Genomic DNA, 11779 nt, shown 5'->3' with positions numbered 1-11779 from the left:
TATTTCATATCTCCATTGCAAAGGTGGCATGCATGAGTCAGGGCCTGATGCTGCTTCATCCTGTGTATCAGTGCTATTTACTTGTCAGCTTGGGAAAGCAAAGGTTTCTTGCAGGACATGAGGCTCAGGTTCTCCTACACCAAGAGGGGTCCATGCAAGATGCTGCAAGAAGGTCAGGATTTGGGTGCTGCGATCTCGGGGACAACCTCTGCCCTAGAGGTCCTGGGGACCAGCCGGCAACAGACATAGACTGGCCTGGAAAGGGATTTCTTGGTGGTTCCTGTAACCCCCAGCCATGGGCCTTGGGAGCAGTGCTGGCATCTCGAGAGGGTTGAACCAGGGTCTTATTAGCACCACCCTCATCCAGAGATCCAAGTTTGCCCCCAACCCTAAATTCCCAGGATGGCAGCAGGTGCCCACAGGCTGCTCTCAGCACCTGGGTTGAACCAGGCATCCCAGACCTCAGCCTCATCGCCCCTCGGCCAGCCGTGGTGGCCAATGTACCCCTGTGCTTCCCAGCACCTTTCACTGCTGGACCATGGGGTGCCTTGAGAGCGGCCACAGGCAGCTCATCATACAAACGCCTGCTGAGGGGCTGGAGGAACGTCTGCTGATACAGACATTCATCTCCATCCCTGGTACCTCTGTTTTAACAGCTTGTCCCAGGCTTTTTGGATGGCAACCAGTTTTCAGCTGATTTCAGCCTCTCCCGCTGAGTCACCAGGAGCTCTTCATCCAGGCTGTGTTCACCTTCTCACCTCAAAGGGAGAAAACACTCAGGATGTCAGGGAGCACAGGGACCCTTTAATCCCTCAACTAGGAGCCAGCCCAACAGGCAGCACTTCAATGGGGTCAGATCTTCCCTGTCTTCAGGGCTGCCTTTCACCCTCTTCTGCAGGTCTAGCAGCCAAGGGGTTTCCTCGGGGATGAGACAGGGTGGGATTCAGATCTTCCTGACACTGGGCAAATTTAAACCTCCTCCTCCTCCTCCAGTTGCCAGGCATTCCTACAGGAATAAATGATTTTTCACACTGGGGATTTATCTTCTCCACATGAAGTCCAACTTTATCAAATAACAGCTTTTAGATGGCTACCTTGCCAAAGGAGCAGGACCATGTGGCTGAAATAATTGCACAATTAATTAGGCTTGGGAAGAGCACAAGCTCTGCATGCTCTAAGCTGAAAGGACTGGGGTGTCACCCCATGTGGGAGTTCAGAAATCCCCTGCACCCAGAGCTATCCGCATCCTGAATTGCGTGATTAAAGGAAAGCGAGGGAGTTTTACAGCAAGGATTTTTCCACATTATTTTTCATTGCACTTTTAACGCAGGTCAACATGGCATTTTCCACATGGCTCTCCCTGTGCTTTTAGCTCAGCCATGCGACACTAAGCCAGTCAAAGGTCTGGTTCCAGACATGGCACCAGGGAGGTCTCCCCAGGATCTTGCTGGGGGTTTGGGGATGCTGCTTGCAGACTTGTGTCGTCTCATGGCATTTAGTCACCCCCCCGATGCTCATTTCCAGGTTCTGCTGTGGCACCAGCGCTTCCCAAGGACCCGAGGAGCCCTTTGCCCGGAGATGTCGGTGGTGACGTTGAAGTTGGGCCACAGCTGTCTGAGTGATGTCCCATCTCTTGCGCCAAAGAGGGAAGATCGTGTTGGAGATATGTCAAGCACAGGGGATGTTCCCCGTTGCCCATGGCCCACCCAGAGAGGGGTATCCACCAATTGCTGCCACAGCCAAACCCCTCGGTTTCTCCCAACTGGGCTTTGCTATGGTCTCCTGGGGCTGGGGCCAGATTCCCACCTTCTTTGTGCTGCCACACATACCAGAGCCGTTGGGTGGTGATGGACACAGGCTCAGGCTGGCCATCAGGCCAACACCCCAAACCTTGGTCCACCAAAGCAAGTGGTTCTGAGGGGCCAAACCGAGCTCCGAATACACCCCGCAGTGAGCCGTCCCTCTGTGCCGCTCAGGGCTGGGGTCCCCACCTGTGCTGGCAGCCAGCTATCGGTCTCCCCAGCAGCACAGCAAATCCTGGCTGGGCTCCTGCAAAGCCCGAGCAGCCTGGGAGCCACCTCATCTGTGCCACGGTGTGCCGGGCGTCCACCCCAGCAGGACAGGAGCCAGAAGTGGGAGGAAGAAGTTGGGTGCTGTGGGGCGAGTCGGGTCATAAGTAGCATAGGAAAGGCTGCCAGAATCACGGTGCCGCTCGCCAGACCTGAGCCTCTGCCCTGCCACTGCGGGCTGGAGCAGAGTGTACCATCCCAGGGCCATTCACCCCCTCGTCCCCAGCCAGCCTCCATCCTTCCCCACGGCGAGTGGAGGGGGCCGAGTCAGGCAGCAGGCAGCAGGAGACGCTATTTGAAGCCCCCTGGCTGGGAGCTGGACCCCTCCACCCCAGCTGTCTGGTGTGTTTCTCAAGGACACATCCCAGCCAGTGTGATTTTGTAGCCCCTTCCTTCCCCCATGCATCAGTTTACTCCTCCACCGGCAGCACAGGGTAATTTTCCACGGCACTGCCAATGCCAGCAGTGGCATGGGGAGCATGGGAGGGCTGTCATCACTGATGCAAAAGTGGCAGCTCCTTTCTGTCCCCCAGCCGGAGCCGCTCTGAGTCACAGCTCTGTAGCCAGAGCACAGCAGACAGCCAGGGGCTGCAGTCCCAGGCCCTGGGACAGATCCGGCTGACCCCATGTAGTGACAGGGGCTTCAGATCGTCCCTGAAGGCCAGGGTTATGTGCAGGGGTGGGGAAGGGTTTTACACTGTCTACCTGTACCGAGCACCACTGCAAGCTGGAAACATCCACATGAAGATTTCACGTAACTCCATGTAGGAGGTTGTCTTGCGGGATTTGTTGGTAGGGAAACTGAGGCACAGAGCAGCTGAGTCCAGGGAGGGGCTGCCAGGCTCACAAGCCTTATCCTTACAGCAGCTCAGTTTTCAGTGTGATGTGGTGGAGAGTGGGGCAGGTGGATGGGGAAAAGGGAGCTGAGATGGGGATGCTGCTGGGGCTCCAGCAAAACTCCAGCAAAAGCTGTGCTCCCAGCAGGGCCCCCCTCTCTCTCCAAGAGTCATCTTTCTTGAACAAGACCAGCTTGAGAGCAATGGGCTGCCCTTCTAGCCAGGATCCCCGGCATTGCTGCTACCTCAGCAGTCACACCTGCAAGTGGAGAGGCAGAGACGCCAGAAGTACTGAACCCAGCGATGCTGCTGCTGGCAGAGGGGAGGTGGCAGGACACGAGGCCCTGGGACCTTTCATTTCCTCCATTTTTGGAAGAAACCTGGACAGATTTCATGAAAAAGAGGGTAAAGGCCATAAAACTAACAAAAACCCTTCAGCATGGCCCTGTTCCTCCCCAAAGCTCCTGTTCTAAGGACCACAGTGCCATCTCAACCTGGCAGAGGTGAGCTAGGACCCCCAACCCCGCTGCAGGTACCTCCGCACACCTTGGCCACCCTTCCCACAGCGGCACCCAGTGCTGGCAGTGCCGCGAGGACCCATCCGGTGGAGAACACCTAGTGATGGACAGAGCACACAGCTGCCACTGGCGGAGAGCAATCATAGAGATGACCAGCAAGGGAAGCAGAGGTCTGAATCCAAGCTCCAAGGCAGGGCAGGGTTTGACGCATGGCTGACAGCTCCAGGGTGCATCCTGCACTGCACACGGGGCTAATTTGGGGGCAGGAAGAGAAGCAGCCCAGGGCAGATGTGCTGGATGCCCATGTTGGCTGGGCAGGGGATCGGCATGGTCGATGTGCCTGTATCGAAGGGTTTCACAGAGATTAGGTACCACCCCGAGGCGCATGCAGTCCAGTGATGATGCCAGAGGAGTCAGAGCTAAATTTAGCCTTGGTTGTGCGCAAGTGTGATGTTTTTTTTGCTGCCCTTAAATAAAGACATTGTTTGGAGCATGTGGCTGCTGGCCCTGCCTTGCTCAGCCTTGGACCTTTGATGGGCTGTTTTGGCCAAGCTGTTCAAAAGGGGGAGAAACAAGGAAATTAGCAGTTAGTGAGACATATCCCAAGGGCCTATTTCCAAATGCCCAGAAGCCATCTCTCAGAAAGCAGCAGTGCACACAAAGCAGCAAGAGGCTGACCTCGGTGGCCGTGGGGATGTGCTTGTGCCTGGCCAGCTTGCATGCCATGGCCGTAGCAAGGGGGCTATCAGGCTGGCCTGGGTTTGAGGCAGCAGTGCTGGAGCAACGGCTGTTGGTGATGGGCCCCATCCTGCATCCCATTGCCTGCCCACCCTAGGGCAGGCACGATCTGCCCCAGCCTTGCATTCGCAGGGCAGTGAAAGGCCCACAGCTTGCTGGCTCCAAAATAATCAGGGTCAGAATGACAGCAGGGCAATTGGACCTTGGACACCCCAAAAGAGACTCCTCAAACCCTGCCCAGAGCCTCCAGATTGGCCCTGGGCTGGGTCAGTCCCCCCAGAACCGCTGGGCTTCATGCAGAACAAGGGGAGGCTGCGATGTGGCACTGCCCGTGCATGAGCTTATGGCTTGGCCTGCAGGCTGCTCTCCAGCCTAACACCACACATTTTGCTGAAGCTGCCTGGGAAGATGCAATCCTGCAGGGAGTTCAGCATCCTCTCCCTGCGATGCAGCCCGCGAGCTCAGGACAGGGAGCAGTGCCTCCATGACCTGGCACAGGGCAGAGATGCACTGTGCCCTGTCTGCTCCCCCACCACAGCACAAAGCATGTGCTGGGGCTGGCAAGCCGCCAGCCCCCCCCTCCCCCCCCCCCCCCCCCCCCCCCCGACTGCCTCCTGCCCTTGCAACACGGGGCTACCAGTAATTTTCCATCCTGGCTGCAGGCTCTGCCCTAACGAGATGTTCTCCTACGTCCCTCTAACAGGGCTGGTCCCCGTTCAAGTTTCTCTCTTCATTCAAACCCGGAGTCCCCGCTACTTTCGCTGCTCAAGCCTCCCACCAGTTCTGCAGGACAGCTGCTCCTCTGACCCCTGCTCCTCCCTGCGCTCACAGCCCTTCTGCCTCAGGGAAACGGGAGGATTTTGTCCAAAAGCCAGAAAAAAAGAAAAGCCCAGCAACACGCCAAGAAAAATTCCCATGGCTCAGCTGCACTCTTGGGCCAGGAGCAAGGCAGCCCCGGGGACTTTGCTGTCAGCTGTTTCCAAAGCTGCCTCTGCACAGGCAAGCAATGCCTGGAACTGAAAGTCTGGGTCCATCAGCTGCATTGATTGGCCAAGCACGGCAGAGCAAAGTTGATTCACAAAGGGAGTATCTGGCCCTGGAGCTCAGTATGTCTGCAGGGTGTGTGCGGCACCGTGCTGCCTTGAACTCCCTTCTCCTTGCGATGAAGCTGCTCGACTCTAATCTCAGCTTAGGCATTGCACTTTGTGGGTCTGGAGGGCCAGAGGGAGATCTCCACTCCTAAATGAGCAGAAGGTGGAGAGGCAGGCCCTCCTCCTCCTCCTGCACCAGCCCAGCTGCGCCAATGCAACTAGGCATCACTCCAGCGCCTGCCATTGCTGCTGCAGAGCCAGGTGGAGGATGCAGGAGTCCCTCGGGAGCTGGCGTCCACTCGAGCTCCTGCATCCATGCAGAGGGGACAGTGTGTGGCTTTCCAGAGCAGGGGGCATCAGATGCATCTGGCAGGGAGCGTGGATACAAACATCCCCTTGACTGCCCTGGAAACAGCTTGTCCCAGGAGGGGCAGAGAGGAGGCTGAAGGCATGGGTGCTGAGGGGATCTCTCTGTTGCTCTTTGCTCCAGGGAGCCCACCACGGCCAGGGAAGAGCTGAGCGTCCAAGAATCTCCATCTCAAAGTCTCAAACCACCTCCAGGAGCACCAGAACCTTGATCAAAATACATGGAAACCACTGAAGGGTTCACCCATCTCCCTTGGGTTTTGCAGGCACCAAAGTGGGTGCAGCCTCCAACCCCACTGCAGTGTGCCCTCCCAACACCCCTCGGAGCTGCACCAGGGACAAATAGAGAAAGGCACTCAAAGAAAAGGTACAAAATGAAGGATGCGTAATGTGGCATAAAGATGTCTTAGCACGAGCAAACGAGTTGCTTTGGGCAAGAGGTGCCTCAAAACACATAGAGAGGCACCAGGAGAGACAGACGGCTGTGGGAACAGGCCTGGCATATGAAGAGTTCTCCCACCACTGGGTGACACCTCTTCTGGTGTCTGGCTATTTCCCAGGTCCTCACCTGCAGAGCCCACCGGCAGCCCCTCTGTGACTTGCTAGGCTGCCAAGGCCTTTGGGCCCACAAGCCAACCTCCTGCCTATCTCTCCTGAGCAGCCCCCTCCATCCCTCCCTGCCTCCTCCTGGCCACACGAGCAGGCAGCAGCAGTGCCTGGCCCCGCCGTGCCGCTTCTGTGACAGTCCCTTTTCGGAGGCAAGCCAGGCTTTAAATAAATACCTGTCAGCAAAGCAGAGCTGAGCTGTTCAGAGTGACTGCATGTGTGCAGATGTGTTAGCAAGTTGATAGGCGTGAGACAGAGCAGAGACAGCAGGGTCTCTCTCCTTGGAGGCCAGAGACTGGCACATTCTCAAAGGCAGCATTAATCAGCATTTTCAATTACGCAGCACCCATCACGATGGAGCAAAGTTGCCCACTCTTACCTTCCCCTGGAGAGCGGGATAATGCCATTTCCAAGGGCTGGCTTCTCTGGCTGCGAGCTGCTGCGATGGTTTAAGGGGAGGGTGATGGAGTGGGAAGACTCAATTGTTTCCAGTTTCCATAGCTCCCCAATCGCCACCAACTGCATTTGGGGACACAGGGGCCAGGCATCCGTGGGCTGCACCTCTCCACTGGCTGGTTATGTGCAGCTTGGCCAGGAGGTGGGGAGGGGGTCCCTCTCCTGCCTGGGTACCAGGGACCTTCACAAGCACATACCAAGGTCGCCTTGTGGTGAGACCAGGATGTGCCTGCATCTGAGGGCACCTGGGTCTTGAAACACAGACCACTTTCCCAGGGGTGCAGAGGCCCTCAGGCTGGCAGGGCAGACTTTTTAAAGCAGATTATATTTGGCTTCTAACATTGGAAAGATAAGAAGCAAGCTCAGGTGAGCCCAGCAACCCTCCCGCTGAGATAGCAAGATGCTGCTGATCCCTGCAGAAGGCTGGATCTGGGTTGTCCCCTCTGTGCTCAAACTACAGGGAGCCCTGGTGGAATGGGCACCCACCACCTCTCCCTGAAGGTGGCAGATGCCCATCACCTGCAGTGGACGCGTCAGCAGACTGCCCGTGAAAATAAGCTGCTCTAGCTCAAACCTAAGCCTGGCCTGATACAGATGTCCCCGGGAGGGGGCTCTCAGGGAGTCTTGCAGATGGCCACAGCAGCCCTGGGTGGCTTTGGTGCTCCTTTACTTGTGCAGGCAGAGATTGATCCAGGCGAGCCAAGCCCCCCTATTTGTGCTACCCAAACTCCCAGGACCTTGTCAGCACATCCGAGACAAAGCCAGGCTGGGGCGTTGGCCCAGGCTCCTGGGTTCGTGGCAGAGCCAAGGAGGGGCTGTCACACAGGAGGGACAGCAAAGCCTTGGGCAAAACCAGCTGAGGATTGAATTCCCTGTGCTTGGATGGGGGAGTCTGGGAGGAGTGGACCCAGCTCTGTCCCGAGGGCTGGGAGCTCCCTAGGGTCACAGTCATAAAAAGAGAGGAGCCTGGAGCACAGGGAACACATCTGGGGTTTTCCAGGCATCAGCTGCCCTGCCAGGGTGCCTGGGTCAGGAGGGGGATGCAGTAGGGCAGAGCAGCACACATAGGAAGGGCTCCAGCACAGCCAGCCCTTGCCCGGGCAGGAAGAGGCATCTGGAGGAGCCTGAGCAGCCACTTGCAGCCCTTCCTCCTTGCTCGTCCCAAAAGCCTTCACGGGAGCAGCCAAATACCCAGCTCCCCTTGCCTGCACCCCACCAGCTCTGCCCCGACCTTCTCTTTGGCCCACAGCTGATCAATACCTCTAGCTCTGGGGGGATCCATCAGTCCTAACGATTTCATCCCACTTCTCACTAATGCACTCTCTTGTTGCACTGCATTTGGGCCATGGACCTGGCAGATGCTGGGAGAAAGGCAGAGGTCTGGCCAAAGGCATCATCACACACTGTCCCAGGACAGCGGGTTAACCCTTAGCATCACCCCTTTGCAACACAACCCTCTCCATCACAGAGGCAGGCCTCCAGCCCTTCCTCCCACAGCTCATGGCTCACTGGAGGACCATAAACCTTCCTCTTTCAGCTCTTCAGCTCCTTGGAAAGGCACATTCAGTATGTTTGACTGTCTCAGCCAGGGTTTCGGAGCTTTTAACCAAAACCCACCAATGTGTCCTCACAATCCCTCATTGCCTCTTCACTCAGCAACTGCTCCTCTCCAGAGAGCCTCCATCAAACTCCCTGTGCCTGTCTGGAGATGGGGGAACTCGAGGACACCCTGACCCACCAATGATGGGAAGCAGGAGTCAACATTTCTAGAGTCCTTTTCTCAAGGCACCCAACTTTTAGCCAGGATGAAAGTGCAGGCACTTGGGTAATGATGGAGAGTTGAACAAGCCCCCTGTCCCCCACACAGTCGCTAGTCAGCCAGCCTGCCTGCCTGCAAGTCCAGTCCCTCTGGGTGGCCAGCCTGCTGCCCCTCCAGCCCCCACCATGCCTGCCCAAGCTGGAGGCACCAAATTTCAGCAGCTTCCCATTAAGAGCAGCCTGGACCTCACCTGGCACCAGGAGGACTGCTGGGGTGCATGTGTGGGAGCACCAATCCAGCCATGCAGCACACACTTCCCTGCCTGCTCGTCCTCTCCTGCCCTTTTTAGCCTTGTCCCTTATAGGAAAAGCACAAGACAAAACTAAGATGAAGTCACCAAACTGGTTTGGGGAGGGCTGGACACCAGGTGCTGTCCTCACCTGTGCAACCTCCCAGCTCAGGGGCTTTAAATCCAATCCTTGTGTCGAACAGCCCTGGAAAGAGTGGTTTTCACCAGTGGCTGCCAAATACCCATTCAAACCCACTTCTCTTCCAGCCTCCACACCCCCCTGCAGCAGGGGTGTTGCATATCCCTGGGGCAAAATCGTCCTTGACTTTGTTGCTGCTGGCTGTGTGACCGTACTGCTGGTTTACAGCTGGTCGTGGCAGAGCTTTGGAGCCGCATCCCATGTCCTGGGGTGGACCAAACAAGGGGATCTGGCCCAGCCTGGCACTGACCTTCACTGTGAATGCAGTCACACGCACCCCATCAATAACTAAATGCAAGATAACAAAACGAGCTGTCGCAGCCAGTTAACATGCTGGGCTTAATCAGCTTGTGAGCATTCAGGGTGGAGGTGAGGGGCTGGCTCCAGGCCAGAGGGGCTGGGGAGAGGCAGGGTGAGGGGTCTGGTGGGTTGCAGCCACTTCTGTCTGCTGGCTCCCTCGGCTGAGAGCCAGGAGCAAGAGGCTGATGGGGGTGCTTCCCCAGCACTGCACAGATGTGGCATCATCTCAGTGGCATGTGGACACCCCAGCCCCAGGGAGAGCCAGCAGAAAAGGATGGGCAGCCACAGGGTAACTGGTGTTGAGACACCCCACGCAGGACTTTAGCCCCAAGGCAGAGCCGCTCCTTAGAAGAGCAGCCAGCTACAACTGCCAAACCCAAAAGGGTTCCACTTAAAGCCACAGGGATCTCAATGTCTGTCGTTGAGTGCCTCTCAATTAATTAGCATCCTGCTGATTCTACAATTGAGGCTATTGCTAAGGAGATTAAATCAGTCTCTGCCACAAAGCAGATGCTGTTCCCAAGGCCTGATTCAAAGTGATTTTCCTTTCCCTGTGCCATCCTGCCCTGCTGACTCAGCTGAAGCCCCAGGGTGCTGGGCGCAGCTTGGTTAGCTGGGACTCAGGGGGGCTCCAGGGGTGAGGGTGGGATCGCTTTGCAGAGATGCTCAGGGGTTAAATGCAACTGCATGCCCTGGGCTGCACAGGGAAGGCCTCACTTGGAGGATGCTGGTGTAAATCCAGAGGAGTGCTCATCAGGGGAGCAGTGTGGCCGCAACGAGACCTGGCCATCCAGGGAAGCGATGATCTGTTCACCCCATTTTGCCTGTGTCAGCATGGGACAGACTCACAGCCAGGCAGCTAGAGCTGCATTTGTGCACCTGAAAGCCCAAACTGAAAGGAAAAATCACAGCTCAGCCTCCAGGCAGGGCTTGGTAAATCCACCATGACTGCAATAAACCCTGCTGATTTGGTACAAACTTGCAGTAACCCTGCTGGTTTCACCCGAACCAGCCCACATGCACAGGGGCAGTACGACCGAGTACAGCTCTGACTAGGAAAACACAGGCTGCACCTGGCTCGGCTCGGCTCCACTCCACCAGCGCTCCTCGGGTCTCCACCAGCACAAGCAAGGGGAGGACTCTTCTCTGAAAGCCTTTGCAAAGGGTGTGACTCCAACAATTGTTCTGTTAATTATGACCTGGGCCTGTGCATGGATCCCTGCTCAAGCCCACGAGCCCTCCGCTCCCTTACCCCAGACACAGAACTGCACCCCAGCAGTAAAAATGGCTGTTCAGCCACCCATGGGCACAAAAAGCACTTAGGAAAGGGGCTGCAGGATCCATCAGCTTGGACTCCCCCAGGTGTCAATTAAGCACCCAAACAAACTGCCAATCTTGTATTTGTAAGCAAGGTGAAGGCAAGAAACTCATCTTAAATCATTGCTGTGATGGGAGCCTGACTGCCAAGATACACCCGCCCTGCAGAGGATGGTCCCACAGCCAGAGAAACAGGCACATTTGAGGATTGTTTTGATGGTGCCTTGACTTCTGTATCTGCTTTACTGCTTCCTCCCAAGTGCGTCGCTGCCAAGCCCCCCTAGCTACAGGACTAAGTTGTGGTGTGGTCATCTCCTTACTCCCCTTTTGCTCTAACGTCTGAGAAAAAAAGCCACACTGCATCCTAAGCATTTGGCAGTTTCTTGGTCTGATGTCAGGGAAAAACAGCAAAAACCTCCTCTTTGTGAGGGTTTGTCATAATCCTCGTGCTTCTCTTTACCTAGGGAGAACCCATAGCCCTTGAGGGATCAACAGGACAGCTTGAGATAGGCCTGGCCTTATAAGCCACAGAAGCTGAGAGCGCAGGTTGCGCTTCTGCAACCTCCATTTGCTTTTTGCCACATTTTTTGTATTGCAGCATGACAACACAGATGGAACAGCACCATCACGACCCTCAGGAGACATCTCCTTACCACTGCCCATTTCTAGGCACAGAGAAATCTGGAGGGGCGTAAGGCTGGGAGTGTCTTTAGGGTTGCAGTTTCTCAAGCTCATCTGCAGGCAAACTGGGATTTCTTACGGTGAAGCTATTTTAGTCTGATTTTACAGGATCCCAGCATAAACAGAAGACAGCTTCTAAGCTTTAAAGCAATCTTCACCCTTGGGGTCCCCCCTCCATTTCATAGGCTAATTGAAAGTAAAATGCTTTTAATGTGTAGTTGTCAACAAGAACCTAAGCCTGAAACAGGGGCAAGAGCAGTTCACAATGCATGAGTGCCATGACTCAAACACAGCTCTGATATCACAACACCAGGCATTGAAGACACACTTAGGAGACAATACCAGTATGATATGGATTTGGTCCTGAGGTGGTGCTGTGCTCCTACACCTTCCAGCTGGAGCTGGGGAGAAGCAGAAGCAGGCCCCATGGTCTGTGTTTCCAAGGTGGCTAAACTGATGAGCAGAGGAACCTCACCTTCCCCCAGGGAATGCCACCTGCTTGCTCTGTGACTCCAGCGAAGCTGCATCCTGACAGCAGGATGCAGTGCTGCAGC

Source organism: Aquila chrysaetos, chromosome 9 (genome assembly GCF_900496995.4).
Source record: "Aquila chrysaetos chrysaetos chromosome 9, bAquChr1.4, whole genome shotgun sequence".
Taxonomy (NCBI): Eukaryota; Metazoa; Chordata; class Aves; order Accipitriformes; family Accipitridae; genus Aquila; species Aquila chrysaetos.
Note: the sequence above shows the minus strand (reverse complement) of the source record.